A 19,628-nucleotide genomic window follows, 5' to 3' on the forward strand; every position below is an offset into this window, starting at 1 on the left:
GAGCGCGCGCGAAGTCAGAAAAAAAGTTGTGTGCGCGCCCTTGCGCCGCGCGAGGATTTTCTAGCTTGCGACGGGGGGCGTGGCAGAATTTTGGGTCACGTGACCGTTTGCGCCATTTGCGACCAGCTAGTAAGAGCGAGGTTGCGCCGAGTAAGAATCAGCCTTAAAAACGACCCAGCAACATGTCACACTGAAACACCTCACAGAAAACAGGAGCAACTGACACTGCAATAAATCCGAAAGCCAAAGTTTCATGCAATTACAAACAACTTCTACCTTTTTCGCTTTGCATGCACACAGAATTGACCTAACCTAAGCATTCATGTGCAAAAGATAGAGAAATGGGTATTAACATGAGTCATTGTCTAACCTCCTGGAGGCACCGTGGGCCCAACTAGACGAAACACTGATGAAAGGAGGTTCCCACCTGATGACCCCAATAACATGTTGGTCAGCACTGCTTACTGATCTATATAGGGCATGGGTCTCCAACGCGTCGCTCGCGAGCTACCAGAAGCTCGCCGCCCCTTTCCAAGTAGCTCGCCAAAGGGCCAATGAATCATACATTAATTTGAAAACTTGATTGGTCTCTCGGCAAATCTACTTAAATTTGTGTCCAATCAAAATTCACTGTGTCCCACCCCTTCCAACACTCCCAATAGTTATTTGCCAGTCAGTGGTGATGTGAGAAGGTAGCCTAGAAATCTAGACGCCCTTAGCGACCGCAAATTGAATTTGCTCCCGGGCTGGTGTACTCACTTGTGGTCGTTTTGCGAGGCTGAAAATCGAAACTTAATCGGGCCAATCAAATCGTGAGGAGCGGGGTCGGAGGCCGGGCTACCTAGTGACGACAGAGGTGCTACGTTTCAGTGAGAGGTAAACAATGGCTGCGCCCAGAGAACAGTCTTTCGAGTTGGCTGACCGATTGTAAATGAGAAAATTAACCACCTGAACCTATAGTTACAAGGCAAAGTTAAAAATATATGTGACATGATCAGTGCTGTCAAGGCGTTCAGTGCAAAACTGTCATTGTACATTCAGCAAGTGAAAAGCAGAAGATTTCAGCACTTCCCCTCTATCTCAAAGATGCTGGACAGTCACACAGGTGCAGCCAGCGTTTTAAATGTGTCCAAGTATTGTGACCTCTTATCAAGGCTTGGACAGGAGTTTGCTGATAGATTCAGTGACTTTGAGAAACTTGAGCCCTGTGTGACATTTATGGCCAACCCTTTCATGAATGTGGACATAAGTGAGATTTCAGGACAGATGGCTGAACTTTTCTGTGTCGATCCTATGGAAATGGAAGTTATAAACCTTCAAAACAATGTGCAGTTAAAGTCTCAGCAGCATTCACAGCATTTCTGGAGCTTGGTAGAGCCAGATAATTATGAAAATCTTCACCAAGCAGCTCTGAAAATGTCTGCTTTGTTTGGGTCTACATACCTCTGTGAGTCAGCTTTTTCTGACATGAATGTCCTGAAATCAAAGTTCAGAACGAGACTGACTGATGAACATTTAAATGACTCCATAAGAGTGAACTTAAGTGGATACACTCCAGCATTCACCTCTCTTGTTGACTCCTTGCAGTGTCAGTCATCTCACTAGCTAAAAAGGCTGAACTTCTGAACACATTCACACACACTCTCACACACACACACACACACCCCTTCACTGCTCAATATTGAATTGAACTCAATGTTTTTTTTATTGTGAATGCAATTTTTTTTCTTTATTTTTGATGTTTTAATACAGAATGTGAGATGTGGACAGTAACATATTGTAAATGTTCAGGAAAAGAAGGCTTAATGAGTTTGTTTAAAATGAGCAATGATAATAAATGTTACAAAACACGAGTAGCTCTCGGCCATTTTTATTTTGTTAAAGTAGCTCTCGGAGGGAAAAAGGTTGGAGACCCCTGATATAGGGAGTATAGGGAATTATTCACCGAGTCTGGTCCATTTTTTCTTTAGCACAAGTTTCTTGTGTTTACCTTAAAGATGGAGCCATCTCCCAAAGATATTGTAGGGGACCCAAAGACGTTTAACGTCACCAGCGTAACGGGAACCCAGTCGTGTCCATCAATGACCACACGATACAACTTTATTATTCATGTCAGTGCAGCACCGCTTAACAACGACCTTGGCTGACGGGACGATCGAAACTAGAGAAAGAGCTTTGAGTGCGGTTCAAGTTACGTCAAAATAAAAAGAATCACTCTTGCTGTCTGTTATAAATTGGCTTTATTCTTAGACTTTATGTATTCATATTCTGTAGTTTACTAAATAATTTATGTATATTTGAGCATGTTGAATAAGTGGAAGGCGCCAATGAAAGTTACGTTATCCAAGAGGCAGCGGCTTTTCTCTCACAGAGTGTATTCGAGGAAATGTACCTTTTCTTATTTTTTGAAATATAAATATAACGTATATATTTTTTATATTTCCTTTGTTTTCTGTTTTGCACAATACATTTAATTTAATATTGCTGCAAATATCCTGATTGAAAGTGTTTATTTGGTGCTATGGTAACCACTGAGAAACTGTTCTGTTGTTTATATACAAAAGTACCATACCGCGATATATACCGTATACCGTCAGTGGCTCAAATTTTACCGGGGTATACATTTTAGGCCATACCGCCCAGCCCTAACTCACACATCGTTTATCACATCCAAAGAACATGACAAAGACGGTGGATGGCCTGCTCAGATCACCAGCAATGTCAAATGTCCAATTATACTTTATCTCACAGAGGTTGTACTTACACTCGACAAAGGTGGACATAAATATGAAATGTTTCCGGATATCGGGGCTCTGCGAGGGCTCTGTCACTCCGAGTCCAGCGTGGCTAAACTTCACATGTGACCACGAATAAATTCTTTGTTTAACTTAAGATTTCTCCAGCTTGTTCTTGGGGTTCCAATGAAAGAATCGGGCTAACACTGTCCTAACACTGAACCTAAACAATACATCAAAAAGGTCACTTCTTATCCTGCGCAGGGTTATCAGAGTGTATAGCTGTACACACTACCACAGGCGCTCTCGCTGGGAAAATATCGCCCATCTAAACAACCATTTTTAACATGAGTCTCTTAAAAAAATAAAAATAATTTTGAAGTTTACAACTCGGAGGAACTGAGCCAATGAAATTTCATTAAAGGGATGGTTCGGAGTAGATTCACCCTTGGGTCATTTGAACCGTGACATCCAGCCAAGTAGACCACCCGAAGTTTTTCGGATCTTGGCCGAACATCAGCCGAGTTATCGAGTTATCCCGAATAGCTTCGTACAACTTAGTACAACTTAGTGCAACCATCCCTTTAAGTCACTTCAGTGAGTCTGAACCTCCTCCTTCACATTAAAACAATATTTAGAACACTAACGCAGATGAGCAGAAAAAAGCATAGTGATGCTTTTACGATCCCATAATGAGGCATTGTTCCTGCTTCCACAAACAATCTTTATGCACACTGTGCTGCAGTTATAACCCCATTTATGTTTCCCTGCACAGAAGACAGGCTGCCATGTGAGACTGTATTTCAGCACTACCCCAGACACATCATTGCACAATGGGTCATCTGAGGTGAGAGGATTCACCATATATATATATATATAGTGTGTGTGTGTGTGTGTGTGTGTGTGTGTGTGTGTGTGTGTGTGTGGACTCTAAGCCTCCCACTGACCCCATGCTTTGGGTACACCGTTTTGCATGACTGATTGTTATGGCAGGAAAGTAGATGAGGATGAAGGGAATACGCTTCAAAGGTGTGTAGATAGTCAAATTATTTTACTGCACAGGTTGTTGCTAAAGACATGCAAGTGGGCAGCTTTATGAAAACAGCTCAATGGAAGCTCTGTGTCTGGTGTCTAATATCATGCAAAGCTATATTCAGTACAAAAGGTCATTTCGGGAACAAATGGAGGAAATCGCAGTCAAAAGTCATTTTCATTCAAAGTAGTTACAGCAGCAATAAAATGCAAACCTTCAGTATACCAGTATAGTAGCATGTGGGTGGGAGTTTCTTCCAGAAGGAGCATTATACACCACATCCTTCTCAGATGTGAGAGATAAACTACCCCAGTAACTTCTCTCCATAGCAGTCTCCACTGGGAGGAGCATCCATCATTCACTGAGCACCTGGGTAAGAATCCAGTACAGAGCAGTGACAGGCCTTACATTCTGTTTCACTCACACATTCTCTGCCAAGAGGAATATGACAAGTAGGCCTGTCTTCAAATGGGTGAATGCATTTTAGAAACGCTTTTTCTAGAATAAGGTCTCACATAGGCATGGGCCGGTTACCAGTTTCAAGGTATAGCACAGTTAGTGTTGGACGGTATACCGATACTAGAAAGGTATCATGATACCCTGACGCAAGATACGTTCTTTTTTTAGTATCGATACTTCTCGTAAAATAACGTTCTGTCTCTGTTCAGCGAGCCACGCCAAGTCTGTCATTCTCTGGCCACACTCCATCCACGCAGGGGCTAGTGGGCATGCCCAACTTGCTTTCCTCCTCAGCTCGCTCACTCAGCTACACGCAGCAGCAGGTGAGCAGTGAGTGAGGGAGAGAGTAACGCTAGAGATGGCATGAGAACCGAAATCTGGAATTATTTCGCTTACCTCGCAGATAGCCAACAGACACACTGAAGCCGGTGTGCAAGACATGCTACAAAGGAGTGCAGACGAAGGGAGGGAACACGTCTAACATGCCAAAGCACCTCGCTGACAGACATCCCCTGCTTCACAAAGAATTCAAAGACCGACAGGTTGGCGAATGTGACTGAAATCACCATTAGCCCCGCACGAACAGCCCCTTTCTTATCGAGTGTATGAAACAACATTTTTTCCCCAAAACTTGTTGAGGTAGTGACTGTAGGCTATTCATACCATAGAGCCTTTATCATTCTCAACTAGTTAGCTTATGAAAGGACATGTTGTTCACGCTATTAATGTTGACTTAAGCATATCTTGCAAACACCATTTAATATTCTATCAGTTCTGGTAATGTCATGGCATATATGCCGTTTTGTTGATAATTATTTCTAGGTGGACATTTCAAACAAGTGACATATTGCAGAAGTTCAGAGGATGAGAGAGAGTGTATTTGGGATTTCATTGTTTATGAGGAAAGCAATAATTTTATTTTTGTTAAAGCATGTTCAGTAGCTATTTATTTTGTCAATTATATTTTTTAAATTATTTATTCTGAGTGTAAAGGTTGAAATACTTCACTGCAATTCTCTGACGTACGTTTGTCCATCATAGTGTAATGCCATATACCATGTAGTGGCATGTTTGGTTTTGTTTAAAATAAAATAGTATCTCAAATATATAAGTCAGTCATTAATGTGTTCACTGCTCAAATGTTGATATTGGACAGAAAAGTAGCTTGTTAAGCAAAAGCCAATATGCTAACAGAAGAGATTGTGCTCATACTTGCTCTGTGGTAATTTGCTCAAACAACAGGAAAGGAGCAAGCTACTGAAAATTAAACCATAGTGAGACCGAGCTGGACCATTATTAATCTCTTTTCCAGATTTTTTTTTTAGATTTTTGCCGCGGTATCGGTTCAATATCAGGTATCGAGGTATTTATGGCAGGTATCATATCGAAGTCAAAATTTTGGTATCGGAACAACACTAACCACGTTATTAAAAAGTCAAGGTTTGAGGTAATATAAATATATAAGTATATCTAAATATTTTTTTTTTTATAAAAAAAAATAATAATAATGTATTTATCTTTTTTATGTGATGTCTCATCTGAGGGAAAGTGGAGGTCCCTCAAGCCGTGTGCAGCTGCAGCATGGTGCCCCTCCCCCCCCGCACCTCCGCTTGCTGTGAGTGACAAGCAGGCAGCTCTGCAGAGGCTGAATGATGACTGAAGGAGGTAAGCCCCCCGAACCCCGTCTATTATTTTTGGTTGCCGCGTAGTCGTGCCCCAGTCAAAATTTATATCTTGGCACGCGTGGAAAACGACAAACGGGATGGACCAATTTGAATCCAGACTCAGCAAGAAGTGCGGTACAGGCACCTGTACGACACTGCACTGAAACAACATAGTGACCACCTCAACTCCCAGAACCCGTTGATGGAGATTGGCAGAACTTTGCGGAATTTGCTTTTTGTTGTTTCATTCACTGGAAGTGGCTTTGAGTATTATGAAAAGCACTATATAAAACCGATCCATTATTATTATGGCATCCTGAAAGTAATGAGATAATTCCCAAGTGTGTCCACTGAAGCACACTATTTCAGAAATAATTAAATACAGATATATAAAATAAATATTTCAAGGCTGTAATCATAATACCGGGAAACCGGGAAACCATGAAACCATGATATTTTTGCCTAAGGTTATCGTACCGTTAGAATCTCATTCCGGCCCATGCCTAGTCTCACGTCACATCTAATCAATGCTGACACTGAAGCCAGTGGTCCTGTGGTGCCACAAGTGACGGAGCTAAACTCTTCTCATGATACCTTCTAGCAGACAAAGCCCACCAAATGACCCCTGCGAATCAAGAGGAAAATGTGACTGCTGTCAGTGAGGACAAGGTCATGACAACAACTCGTGGAATTTCTCCCCTGGTTTCTTTCTTTGATTTCATTTGGATTTGTATGTCATAACATACACACCAGTGAACAAATAGGGCCAAAGCATACAGCATTAATCCAATATATGGAGAGCTTGTTCTCAGTCATTGACACTCATTTAAAATCATTTAAGCTTCCTGGAAGAGCAACTGAAACATGTGTGACAGTGGTTTAAAAGCAGCCCAGTTTAGTGTGAGCCACTGAAGTGCTTACACTTCGCAAACACAGGGGTGATGCTGGCCTGTTAAAATGACCTGCCGTCCCAGAGAGCCCAGGCCCGGCCCGGCCCTGCTCAGCAACGGATTGCTCTTAAAGGCATTTCACAACATTAACATTCTACTGAGTCAGCATGAGACCGACTGGCTGCAGTCCCCCATGTGCTGAAACAGCCGGGGCTCTGAGTACACACCTCTACTACTGTATATGTGTGAAATAGAGAAATGGGGTGTGGGATGGAGGGGAATGACCAGACTTATGCCATTTTCAGATACTAGATACATGATATTAACAGATTCAATGTGACAAAGTGATGATATTCAGACACTGGTCATATTTACGAATATTTACGCAGGACTGAACAGCACATCAAAGGAGGTACTAATATCCAAGTCGTTATGACTTGGTTAATAGTACTCAGTATTCTGTCAGTAAAAAATCATGGCATGGTGTCTTAACAACTCATTAGCTTGTCGGGTGTACAGTGGTTGTACAATACATCACTCTTCTTCATATTTAAGCATCCGCATAATGAGTGACCTACTCGGGATGTAAAAGTGATACGGTTAGTTTCTGTCACATTAATGGGAGGCAGTGCACGTCTGCAAGGTGATGTAGTTTAGAAAACGCTGGTATTGGCTCATGGAGAAGAAAATATCTCCTGAACAAGTGCAGATGACTTTAAAATGTATAATCATGGAAACTCCTCTTTCAAAAAGGGTTTAACCACCTTTCCGTTGTATTCGTACCATCTGAATTACAAGTGTAAACTGAAAGGCTCTCGCAGAAATCAGCCCTTATGGGACATATTACAGCCACAGTAACATCTGCCCAAATAAATGAGTGTCAAACACTATGCAAAAGCTAAAAAAATCTAAACTAATCTAAACGAATCTAAAAAAACTAATAAAAAAAAAAAAAAAAACTCTTGGTCTCATTTTACATTCCTGTAATTTTAACCTAATCTAACCCAAAACAGGTAAATGACATTGGCTGGTAAATCATTAAAAAGCTCTTAACATCAGTCTCTATCTAATTTCCAAGACCACTCAACCACTCAGAGAGATCAGTCAAGAGCCATGACAGCAGTTCATGTGTAACTATGGGTTTGATGGGGTTTTTTCTGCATTATTTGATTATTGCATGTCCCTAATCAGTCAGGTGCTACATGCAATGTCAAAGTCGAGTGAACACGGAAGACAAAGTCAATCATTTGGGTTTGCTCTCAGTAATCATCCTCTGTTATTATCCTCTTGATGTTCCATGCATCCACCTAATAAAACATTTCTGCCACAAGTAAAGTACGGGGCTCAGTTTGAATGCCAGGGGATTCCTAAAAGGTGATCTGCGTGGGTTAATTCTACATCCATCCTGGCACATTAAGGAGGGTTAAGTTACCAGTATCTTTTCTTTTCAGACTGTAGATTAATACATAAAACTCCACTGCAGGGGCCTCATGTACAAAGACTTGCGTGGATTTCCTACTGAAACATGGCGTACGCTGGAACCCAAATGCCCTCCAACGTCGGATGTATGAATCTGTGTGCACGCATCAATCCAAGCACATTTCGTTTGTACATCCCATTCAACGTGGAATTGAGCGCACATGTCGGAGCACCCGACTCCTCCCTGTCCACGCCCCTACTTAAATTTGCAAATCATATTTAAATGAGCCCTGCACCTGCGATTCCCCTCGCTGCACGATCAGAAAATAAAGAAAAAAGAATGAATAAGAAAAAAAAATGAGAAAAAATGAGAACTTTACGGAAAGCGAGATATCGGTGCTACTTTCTGAAGTGGAGGCCTGAAAAAATGTGTTCTTTGGCACGCTGTCCTTCGGCATAAGCAGCAAACACAAGAGGAGTGGGTGGGAGAGCGCGTGCGAGGCTGTCAATGCTGTGGGGTCAGAGAAGCGCACACAAGCAGAGTTGAAGAAGAAGTGGTCCGACTTTAAGGTGGATGTGAAGCGGAGAGTGGCTGCCCACCGCCAACTATGGGCAACTATGGGTGACACTGCTCTTTACCTACAGAGACGATCAGAGGCTTGTTAGAAAGATCTTAAGCTGAAGTTTAACCAGCAAAAAACAGCAAGAAACTAACTTTAACCACCGACTATGATGCTGTGAAGACATGATAGAAATTGGGGGCGCACATACTCAATGCACGTCACGGGGAATAATATTAGGACAATTACACGAATAAAGTTACTCACCAAGAAGCCAACCATCACGCACAGTGCCACCTTGTAGTCTGTTCCCAACGATGCTGCTACTCAGAATGTATGAATCGTGCGTTGAACCACGGCACCTCGCCACAATGTTGGTGAATTGCATTTATGCATCACATATGATCGAATGAAAATGTTTCCTGTTAAAATAAATTCATCATGTGGTTGCGCTTTTATAGCAATGTGTGTGCAGTCGATAGCTCCGATTACAAAACCGGCTCTCGCTTCAAATTGAGCTTTAATGTTGGCCTGTTCAACTGCATTGTGGGAATTTGATATAAGTGGCTGAGATGCGGATAATTCTGTCCCACACATGGCCAGCTCCCTCTGGAATGCCCCGGTTGGAACCCCAGTGTGCACATCACCTGTGGGCACCGGCAGCGCATGCCTCCTAGCTGTGTTGCGCTCCAACGCCGGCCGCAGCTCTGCATACAGGTCTAGGAAGATTTCCCTCAAAACAGCTAATGAGTCGCCATCATGTGCCAGCAAATCCTCTCTGTCTAGTGAACACACTCTCTCTTCTAATTGCACCATTTGCAAAGTCTTCTAATACTGCTAAAGCAGCCATTGTTTTTAATGGTATGCATTGCACCACTTTGCGCATGCTTTTATATCCACTCGTGTAATTGTCATTTCACTCTTGATACATCTGATCGTTGACGTGAAAAGGTGCATACGCCACTATTTTGTGCGTACGCACCCTTTGTACATGAGGCCCCTGGTCTCCAAATACCTCGACCTAGTCATGTTTACGACACCCATTCCCATGGTAACAGAGGTCAAATGATGTCTTCACAGCCATAGGGTAAAAGCCCAGATGGTTGGAAGTGGAATGTAGGAGGCAGCATTTCATCTGTGTCGAGAGAATATGAGCTAGCTATCAGTGTAACAGCTAATTAACATTCCATAACATTTTTCATTCTGGCCAGCTATCCAAGAGAAAATGCTTTCATGGGGAAAGATTGTAGCTTTTTATTACACAAGTTCCTACTGAAAGTTAGCCCAACAACCACAACAGTGAGCCTAGCCACCACATCAGCCAGCTATGTTCTCCATCTCACCATCTGCTGTGGTCCACCCACACAAATCTCTTCTAACACTTGATCTGGACTGTAGCCTTGCCAATGCCCAGCAGGGCAAAGCAGATGGTGTAGTTACATTCAAAGCACTTAGCCTTGGATATTAGGCAAACTTTATCAGAACACTAAAAGTCCACTTGAAAAAAAAAAAAAGCCTGCCCGGTTTAACTCTCTGCAAGATACATGCAATTTGACACGAGGATCCCCAGAGCCGTATACAATTCCAAGCATCATTAATGCATGAACGAAGCCAAGATAAGTGTTCTTTAACGGCAGCTGACTGGATCTCAAAATGCTGTGAATCGTTCCCCATGAATGGATAAAAACACCAAGCCAAAACCTCCATTCTGAATCAAGTCATTTGATATTGACATAACCTGTACACGTTGCATAATTTAGCACCGCTTGAGTGGTTCCAATGTCTCCTCAATGTTTCTGCGTATGTGTGACTTTCTACCTATACAGGTTAGGAAATAAAGGCTATAAACGTGTATATATAACAATGGGTATACAGGTCTCGTGCACACTGCTGCAACACCAGTCTTTGCTGTTCCACAGGTTAGACCGTTTTAGACAAATACAATATCCAACTTGCCGTAATAGTTTCAGGCAGAAATATTAGCTGAAAACTCAAAGATAAGAAAAAGAACCCTGTGGCTTTGGTCCTCCGAGTGCCTTCGCCAACAAGTTACGAAGTACTCAAATGAGACATTTCTGCGTAGAGTTTGGAAAACGATCTCTTCTGGCTGAATGTGAAAATAATTTATCGGTGCTTTCACTGCCTCAAAAGTTTGACTTTACGGAGTTTTCTGCTTCCCGCAAAGAACGGCGCCGTGTAGGTGCCATTTGTGTTGGTTTTACAGCTAATTTTGATAACGTTATGATGGTTTAACTGCTGAGGAAATATCGACTTACCATATGCTGCCTTGTAACGAGCGCATCAAGGCAAGGTTTCGAGAAAGACGACCCGACCAAAACCTCTCGCGACGCGAAGTTTTGTCTCTCCTCGGGGATAGCGGTTCTTCGGATTGTAATTCTTCGAGAGAAGTACTACATACAATGGTTAAGAACACCAAAGCAAAACCTGTTTTTGTCCGTGCTAGAGAAAAGTGAAAGGTCGCCTAACGCGCAGCGGCGACTTTTTTTCTTTCTTTGTTCCTCCTGTCTGCAGCCTGTTCCGTGGAAATTAGCACCGCTCGTGTGTCCCTGACAGCCTCTGATTGGCTGCAGGGTCGGGATCAAGAAAAGGTGACTGACGTCAAGTTAGCTAGAATAATATCGTGTATTCCCCTCACGACGTCAACAAAGACACACCTGAACAAAAATGCTATTTCGTAAAACAAAGCGCTTTTGTGTTCAGTGTGTATGGCGTCGTAATCAAAAAGTAGGGGGGTAGTATTGTGGAGTCTTTTGTGCATTTTGTGTTGCCGACAGTGATCAAAGCGATTAATTTCATGCTTTTATTTCTTATGTATCGTTACTGTGTTTCCTGTTAAGTTGTATTTCTTTGACCGAGGCAGGGTGGAGGTACTTCATGCCCTACATAGCTTTACACTGCATGATCACGAAATGTCTGCTACTTTTGAGGTATATTTACATTAACTTGTAGCGTCAGATATTCTCATTGATTCCATGTTGTGTCATATAGCAATTCGATGAGAAATTACACTGAAATTTCAAAGCATATCTTTGGGACCTCTTAGCATCCTTTGTCATTTATGTTTGTTAACACTTCATTGTCATATTCCAATTTGAATGAAAATAAAGCCAATTTAAAAAGTAGCTTGAAACAGGTTTTAAGTGGTAGTAGCTTGTTTCATGGATCAGACCCAAACAGATGTGTTAGCAAGCTTCTATTTTCCATATATTCCTAAACCATCTGACAACTATTACATAAGCACAGAGCGTTTGTCTAAACTCAGCCAAGTAACCACTAGGCTCTACACCTAAACTTACCTAACATTGAAAAAAAGTCATTGCATATTGCTACTGCTGTAGACAGGAATGACCTCCTGTACAGTTCTATGTTGCAGTGGAGCTGAAGTAGCCTCTGGCTGAACACCCGGCATTGTTTAATCACTATGTTGTGTCGAGGGTATCCAGTGGATTTTTTTATGTTAAGTAACTTCTTCTTTGCTCAATCAGTTTCAGGGGCTCTGGGGCACTCCCCAGCACGAGCTTCTTTTTTTTTTTATCAGTTCTGTTTCTTTCACTCGCTTAAACATTAAATGACTTGAATGCATCCTTACGCACAACTTCTATTGGTATTAATTCTCTCTCTGAAATTTTGGTCCAAAGGCAAATATGTGTATTTCACCTGTAAGATGATCAAATAAAGACACAAACATGAGTAGAGGCCTGGATGGAATAAGGCTTACGGTGAAAATAAAAAAAAAGAGGCCTAGAGAGCTGAAGTTGACGGGCTTAACACAGCAGATATCATTTCAGTCAGATTTCCTTGCCTTCCTACAATAAGTCATTGAGGCCATATTTGAATAGTTTGATAAAAACAACTAAATTTCTAGCTGAGCTGGTAAAGGAGATCAATGCCACATCATTCCTGTCCATCAAATCATGTATGCAGCTGCCACCTGGACGTGGGGGGCTTACGACTGGGACAGGGGGAAAGATCTATGCATAAGCTGTCACCTCAAACAGTAAAAACTCTGTTCGCAAGTTAAAAAGCTGATCATAGTAAGACAAAGACAGCTTCAACTGACTATGACTCACACTCCCATGCTGTGTACTCACACAGTGAATTTCTTAGGTTGTGTAAGGACAAGCCTTGTGCATATTTATTGTCTGCCAAGGAGGCTGTGACACTCCTGAGTTCGCATGTGTGTGCCTGCCTGCTTTTCAGGGCTGACTTCTGAGAAACCTTCCGCAACTGTTCTCACCAGCCTACACCAAGTCCTCCCCAAGTCCCCTTACAGACTCTTTACAATCAGGTGTTTTCATTCCGTGTCTATCGTTATGTCTTCCCTCTCATGTCACATCTTTCTCCCCAGGACCTGTTTCAGAGTTGATGACAAATGAAGGCTGTTCTGCCTTTCAAGCAGTCTCACTGAATCAACCAAAAGATTTCTGCATGTCAGACGATACAGGGAGTGCCTTGTCTCGACTTTTGGAAATTTCCTTTCCATTGCATTCGCATAAAGAGCGATGTGAGTGTCAACATTAGTATATTGCCACATACTGCTAACATTGTCGAGTTGGAGGCCCTACATACTCTTGTTTTATTTTCACACAATGCAAGTCTCTACTGCTTTTTTGCTACTCTCTTTATGCTGTATATTTCACACCAGTGTGCGCCTGTGTCTGTGTGTCCCATCTGCTGCTTTCATAGTGTCGGATCTTGAAATAAAGTCTCATAAGTAGAGACTGCCAAATGTAAGCCAAATGCAACAAAAGGTTTATTCATCCAAATCTTGATAAAGGACAGATGGACAGATTAAATAAACAATTCATTTCAATAACACAAGTGGCTTCAATAGCATGAAGCTGGGCAGAGTAAATTGCATGAACTCTTTCAAGAAAATTCTCCAGAAGTCAAATGATACGATCATTTATTTAGTTTGTTCATACCTTAATAACAACACACAATGTTGTCCTGAAAAGTACTATTGCACAGGTTTCATGAGGGAAATAAGACTTAGGCTGTTTGAGCATTTCCACATAAGATCAGATGTCATTCTCAAGTGTTTCCTTTAGGAAGTTACTAAATCTTCATCAAGAGTTGGGGGAGGGCCAATTGGATGGCACCATAACCCGCAGCACCCTCAATCATTGATGTGTTTCTGACAGGTGTTCAAGACCAACATATAACAAGGACTTTTTTTTCCCTTTTGAATTATGCTCAAATTAATAACAGAACAGCACTTACTCACTTCCTGATCGGGTTTAACCCATAACTTCACTTGGTTAGGGTTAGAAAACGGTCAAACACTAAAATACCTTTTTTTTTACAACACGACTGAAACTGTCACATTTACGGACGCCATTTTTACAATTCAAATGCAGTTGCCTTTGTGACCACTAGTGTTCACATATCTTACAAAACGAAAAAAAAAAGACTATTTCGGCCTATTTCCGGCAGCCTCACAGCAAGAGGGTTCCTGGTTCGAATCCCGGCTAGGGCCTTTCTGTGTGGAGTTTGCATGTTCTCCTCGTGTTTGCATGAGCTCTCTCTGGGTACTCCGGCTTCCTCCCACCACGCAAAAACATGCATGTTCGGTTGATTGGTGACTCTAAATTATTCCTAGGAGTGAGTGTGAGCGTGCATGGTTGTTTGTCTGTCTTTGTGGCTCTGTGATAGACTGGCAACCTGTCCAGGGTGTACCATGTCTCTCACCCAATGACAGATGGGATAGAATCCAGCCCCCCCGCAACCCTGAATTTAATTAAATATATAGAAAATGGATGGATGGATATTTACACAACATATAATGCTCATATGACCGAATGACGGCTCTAAAGTAAGGATGTATCTGCCTGATGTGTGTGTGTGTGTGTGTGTGTGTGTGTGTGTGTGTGTGTGTGTGTACTGACTCCTCTCTTCTTGTGTTTCTCTAGGCTTCCTCTGCTTGTAGCTCTGATTTTAGGGACAAAGACACGAAAAGAGGAGTCAAAGGTGAAGTTACCCTGGTTCCAAACTGAAGACAACTCATTTTAGTATGAATGCAAGCATAAATGCAGTAAAAACCTCACACTGTCCAACCCATGTTGGGGAACTGGTATGTGACTCTAAGAGAACTGCAGGCTAGAGATGCACTGATTGGGAAATTGTGATACCGATACCGATACCAATAATACAGACAATAATTTGGCCGACAATAGCTGATGCTGATTGTTTTTGCTGTTTTTTTCTTCCTTTGATATCAGTGAAATTATAAGATATGCATTATTGGAAGAAAAAAAAAACTGAACAGTTGGTATTTTATTCCTTTTTCATAACATCTTTGAATGAGCACAAACTCTTTCACACAAGTGTATTGAGAAACCTATATTAGAGCCTTTCACATGAGAAAAACACTTTTTGTGAAAATTAACCTTTTTAGCCTGTTAAACTCTTACTTTATCAATGACTTTTTGATACTTAAATTGGACAAGCAAAATGTTCTTGTGAAAATTAGGTTGCCTGGGTGAAATTAGGCTGCCACCTAATGGATATTTGTTGACTCTGCAGCAGCAGGCTAATCCTAATTGACTTTCAGGCCAAAGTCAATGAAACATCAGAGAAATTGCCATTGGTTAAGTGTTGTCCTTTTTTGCTGATAGGCTGATTGCTGTCACCAAGCTGAATATCGACTGATATTGATGTTAGGCAGATGTATCTGTGCGTGCCCCACTGCAGGCAATCAGTGAAGCGAAGAAGCTGGGCTCATTTTCACATATCTCTGCCTATTGAATTAGGAAAAGGAGCAGAGTCACATCAAGCCATTTTATGGCATGAGGGGTATGCTTTCAATGAAAAAAAAAGATTATGTAGTTTCATTGAAGGGAGATTATTTTTTGGGGGGGGGCTCAAATCAAAACATAGAGAAAGACCTGAATAAGTATCATGATAGCTTTTCTCTATCTTGTATCTTAATAAAGCAGCCTTGATGTTGAGAGGATGAATCATTTATAGATCTTGGTGATCACCTCAACTTTTCCTTTGTTGCCACGTATGAAATCTGGTGGTCTATAAACTGAAAACTCCCCACCATCTAGTTTAGAACTGAAGAAGTCTTTTGGATGAAAGGTGAAACATCTTCAAGATCCAAGAAGGAGTCCAGTTGCCCTTATTCAAGCTCTTGTGATTGTGGTGAGGCCTTTCAAAGATTTCCTTTCATCATCAAAAATGACAGCATATACAAATGAACACCCCCATGAGATTTACTTTGGAGTTTTTTATTGAGTCTTTTTTATTGATTTCTGATTCTTAGTGGTAAGTGTCCTGGCGTTCAGATTGGGTGTGTGATGTATTGTTAAACTGTTTTAATTGGTTGTCATTGGCCTTTCAACCCAGTCCTGGAACACAAATCCAGCAAGATCTTATTCAAAATAATAATGAAAGGCTGGCAAAAGATTAGCAAAGGCAGACAGGCAGAGCTGGTCTACTGGCCCATTTATGCAGGAACTCACAAGATTTGTCCCACTACACTTTGTTCTCATTTGCAATCAAACACAGCATACTTGCAGCAAAATACTTAGGTTGTGTTTTTCCATTATGACAGTGTGTGCCCTAACCGATTCTCGAGAAGTCGGAATCTGGAGCTTAGCTGCTCAAGAATCCAAGAAACTCAGCTCTTCACTCTGGGTTACAACTGCCACGAGCTGCACACACTGTCTGAAGTTCATGTGGATATCATCTGGAGATGCCACAGAGAACCTCTACTGACTAGACCATACCAATCAGGGTTAGACTGAGGGAGGGCAGGAAGCACATACAGTCAAGAAGTTCTTTTTGGCTAAATCAGTGGTTTTGATATAACTTAGACAGAAGCGTAATTGAAAGATAATATATTAGAACAAGTTTTTTTATTGTACATAAAACCTTATGTATTTAAGACAATTTGCGCTAAACTGCTGATTTAATAAAGGTTTTTACACAAAAATTGTTTATGTTGCAAAAAAACCTATATGTCTACAGTTGTTTTTTTTTACAGCAACACTGATTTTTTTAAATATATCAGAACAACCATCTCCTAAAAAGCTCTGTATGTTACCTATTTGCACCTATAGCGATCTAATTACAAGTGGGCAGCTCTAAGTAGTACTTCGAGGGTACAAAGAAATTCTGTCAGTCTATACCTGTAATTGGAATCTGTCTTTACATATGTCTGGAGTAACCAGTTGTGATTACTGCAACCTCTCCTCTTAATATGCAGACAGATAAACATTGACGCTATTTTAATCAAACAATAAATGCCCACATGGGTACACTTTTACAAACCTACATCACATGTCTGTACTTCTCAAAGGACTTTTTAAATGAGCCTAAACTTACCCCATTTATACTTCAGTCAAATATAGACCTGTCCAACCAGTTCATTTAAGTCCTGCCTTCTCATCTGGTATCAGACACCTAGGCTACACTGAAACATACTTTTAAGTACTTCATTTCTATTTGCACAATTGGCCAACTGCCTGATGCAAAAACTATTTATCCCGCCTTACATGTGGAGCCTACAGGGTACCTGCAGACATCTCAGCACTGCCACAAAGTTTGCTGGACTGTTTGCAATCTAAAGAGGAAATCACAGTACGTCCTATCTCCATAGAGCTATTGATTTTACAGAACCAGAGAAGATGGAGGAGGCAGGGGTCACCTTTGTCATCCACCTGACATCAGTGAACAAAATCGAGTTCCTTTTGCTATAGTGTCACAGATAAAAGTAACCTAAACAAAACACATTTCCCCTCAGTGATACTTTAGGGCATTTTTACTGCCATAGAAGCCTTATGGAAAATGTGGGACCCTATGTTTTTAAATCTAAGCCAAGCAATGGATAGTCGGGAGCCAAAGCTTTGTCAAATGTTGGTCCTTTTAAGTCACCATGAAAATGTAAAAGAAAATCTTCAGATTGCCCATCTCAGGACAGCTGAATGATTTCTTTCAACAGGTCCTTTGAGATGCGAATTACTTCAGTGGAATGCGTGTGAAAGAGCAAAAGGGGAAAAAAAGCCAAGGAAAAATTAAAAGTATGAGATACCGAAGATGAACACTTCTCTTTATATGATTGCGATTAAAACCCAGTCAGACAACAAAACAGAGTCTGTCAAAGATGTTGCAATATCACAGAGGTAAACAAAGTACCATTCATAACACTCTATTGGCTCCATTATAATTTTTGTTTCTTGTTGTCCTCATACAACGTGTCCCCAATAATCAACTCACAATTGAGGCCTAACCAGAATCTTGACCCACTTTGAATCTTTCCAAGAACAGTAGCATTGTTAGCAGATTGTTTAAGAAACACACTCCTCCCTTTCAGTCTGACAGATGTAGTGCATGAGTCAGGCTGGTTCAGCCAGAGCAAATGTGATGACGAAGTGCTATTGTTCAGGCCAGGAAATGAATTAGGTAAGTGTGTTTTTCAACCGAAATGTATGCCACCATTAATTTTGCTGGAATTTATCATTTCTGGATCCAGTCCTGTTGTGCTTCAGTTAAAAAGACTTGTAAGATATGTAAACTATATATGTATATGTACATATACGCACATACACACACATACATATGTATATATAAGCCTGGGAGCTTGAGGGTTCTACACAGTGTCTTAATTGTTACTAGAATGTACTCTTTGGGACAGAGACCTCTGATGTTGTTCCCAGGATCTGGTGGAGCCATGCTCCCAGTTTGGGGGTCATAGCCCCAAGTGTTCCAATTACCACTGGTACCACTGCTGTCTTCAATTCCCACATATTTTCAACTTCTTCCTTCAACCCTTGGTATTTCTTGAGTTTCCTTCTTTGTGATGTTGCCGTCAATCGGAATTGCTACATCTATCTACTGCTTTTTTCTACAGTTTGTCAACCACCACATAGTCCGGTTGGTTAGCCATCACCTGTTTATCAGTCTGGATCTGGAAGTCCCACAGGATTTTAGATCTGTCATTCTCCACTACCTTCGCAGGTAGCTCCCATTTTGACTTTGGGATTTCCAACCATACTCGGCACTATTACTGCCTCTTAGTTATGGCTTTCCATATATGCTGTGCCTGCATCTTACACCCTGCTATTATTTGCTGGATTATCTCAGAGGACTCTTTCCACAGCCTGCACCTGCGGTCCTGTCTGGTGTGGTAGACCTTGGCCTCCATTGCTCTTGTGCTCAGGGCCTGTTCTTGAGCTGCCATTATTAATGCCTTTGTACTATCTCTCAGAACAGCCTTTTCTAGCCACTGACAGGACTTTTCGAAATCAGCCGTTTCTTTAATCTGTCAGTGGTACATGCCGTTCAGAGGCTTATATCCATGATGGTTCCTCCCTGTCCTCCTCTCCTCCTCTGTGAGTCAGCTGCCTGAGACACTTACTTAGAAGTTCATCCCTTGGGGCCATTTTCCTGATGTATTCCTGGATATTTTCTGTTTCATCCTGGATAGTGGCTCTGATGCTCACTAGGCATCAGTTCTGACTTTGTTCTTTCCATTCAGCTGAATCTTCAGGACCTGCCTTATTCTTTGTAGGTACTTGGTTGTAGCTGACTTCCTTGTGACCTCCTCATGGTTGCCATTTGCTTGTGGCATCCCAAAGTATTTGTAGCTGTCTTTAATCTCTGCTATGATGCCCTTTGGTATGGCACCCCCTTCAGTTGTGATCACCTTGCCTCTCTTTGCTATCATGCGGCCGCATTTATCTACTGCGAATGACATCCCAATGTCCTTGCTGTATATCCTAATGAGGTGTATCAATGAGTCGATGTCTCACTCAGTTTTGGCATACATCGGTCATCCATGTAGAGGGGGTGGCTGATGGCTCCACTTCGGAACCGCTATTGTTTTTTTTGTGTTTTTAAGC

The 19,628-nt window shown here is 41.6% G+C and overlaps 1 protein-coding gene across 2 annotated transcripts in view; it reads right to left on the reverse strand.

Moving 5' to 3' along the window:
* LOC142388586 (SPRY domain-containing SOCS box protein 4-like) overlaps nt 1–11,333 on the reverse strand; it is a 46,372-nt gene extending 35,039 nt beyond the window's left edge. For both annotated transcript variants that reach the window (XM_075474006.1, XM_075474008.1), the window contains exon 1: nt 11,037–11,333. The gene's annotated coding sequence lies outside the window, so the exon portion shown is untranslated. The remainder of the gene's footprint in view (nt 1–11,036) is intronic.
* Between the last annotated feature and the right edge of the window lie 8,295 nt (nt 11,334–19,628).

The sequence above is a fragment of the Odontesthes bonariensis genome, chromosome 9, assembly GCF_027942865.1.
Source record: "Odontesthes bonariensis isolate fOdoBon6 chromosome 9, fOdoBon6.hap1, whole genome shotgun sequence".
Classification (NCBI taxonomy): Eukaryota; Metazoa; Chordata; class Actinopteri; order Atheriniformes; family Atherinopsidae; genus Odontesthes; species Odontesthes bonariensis.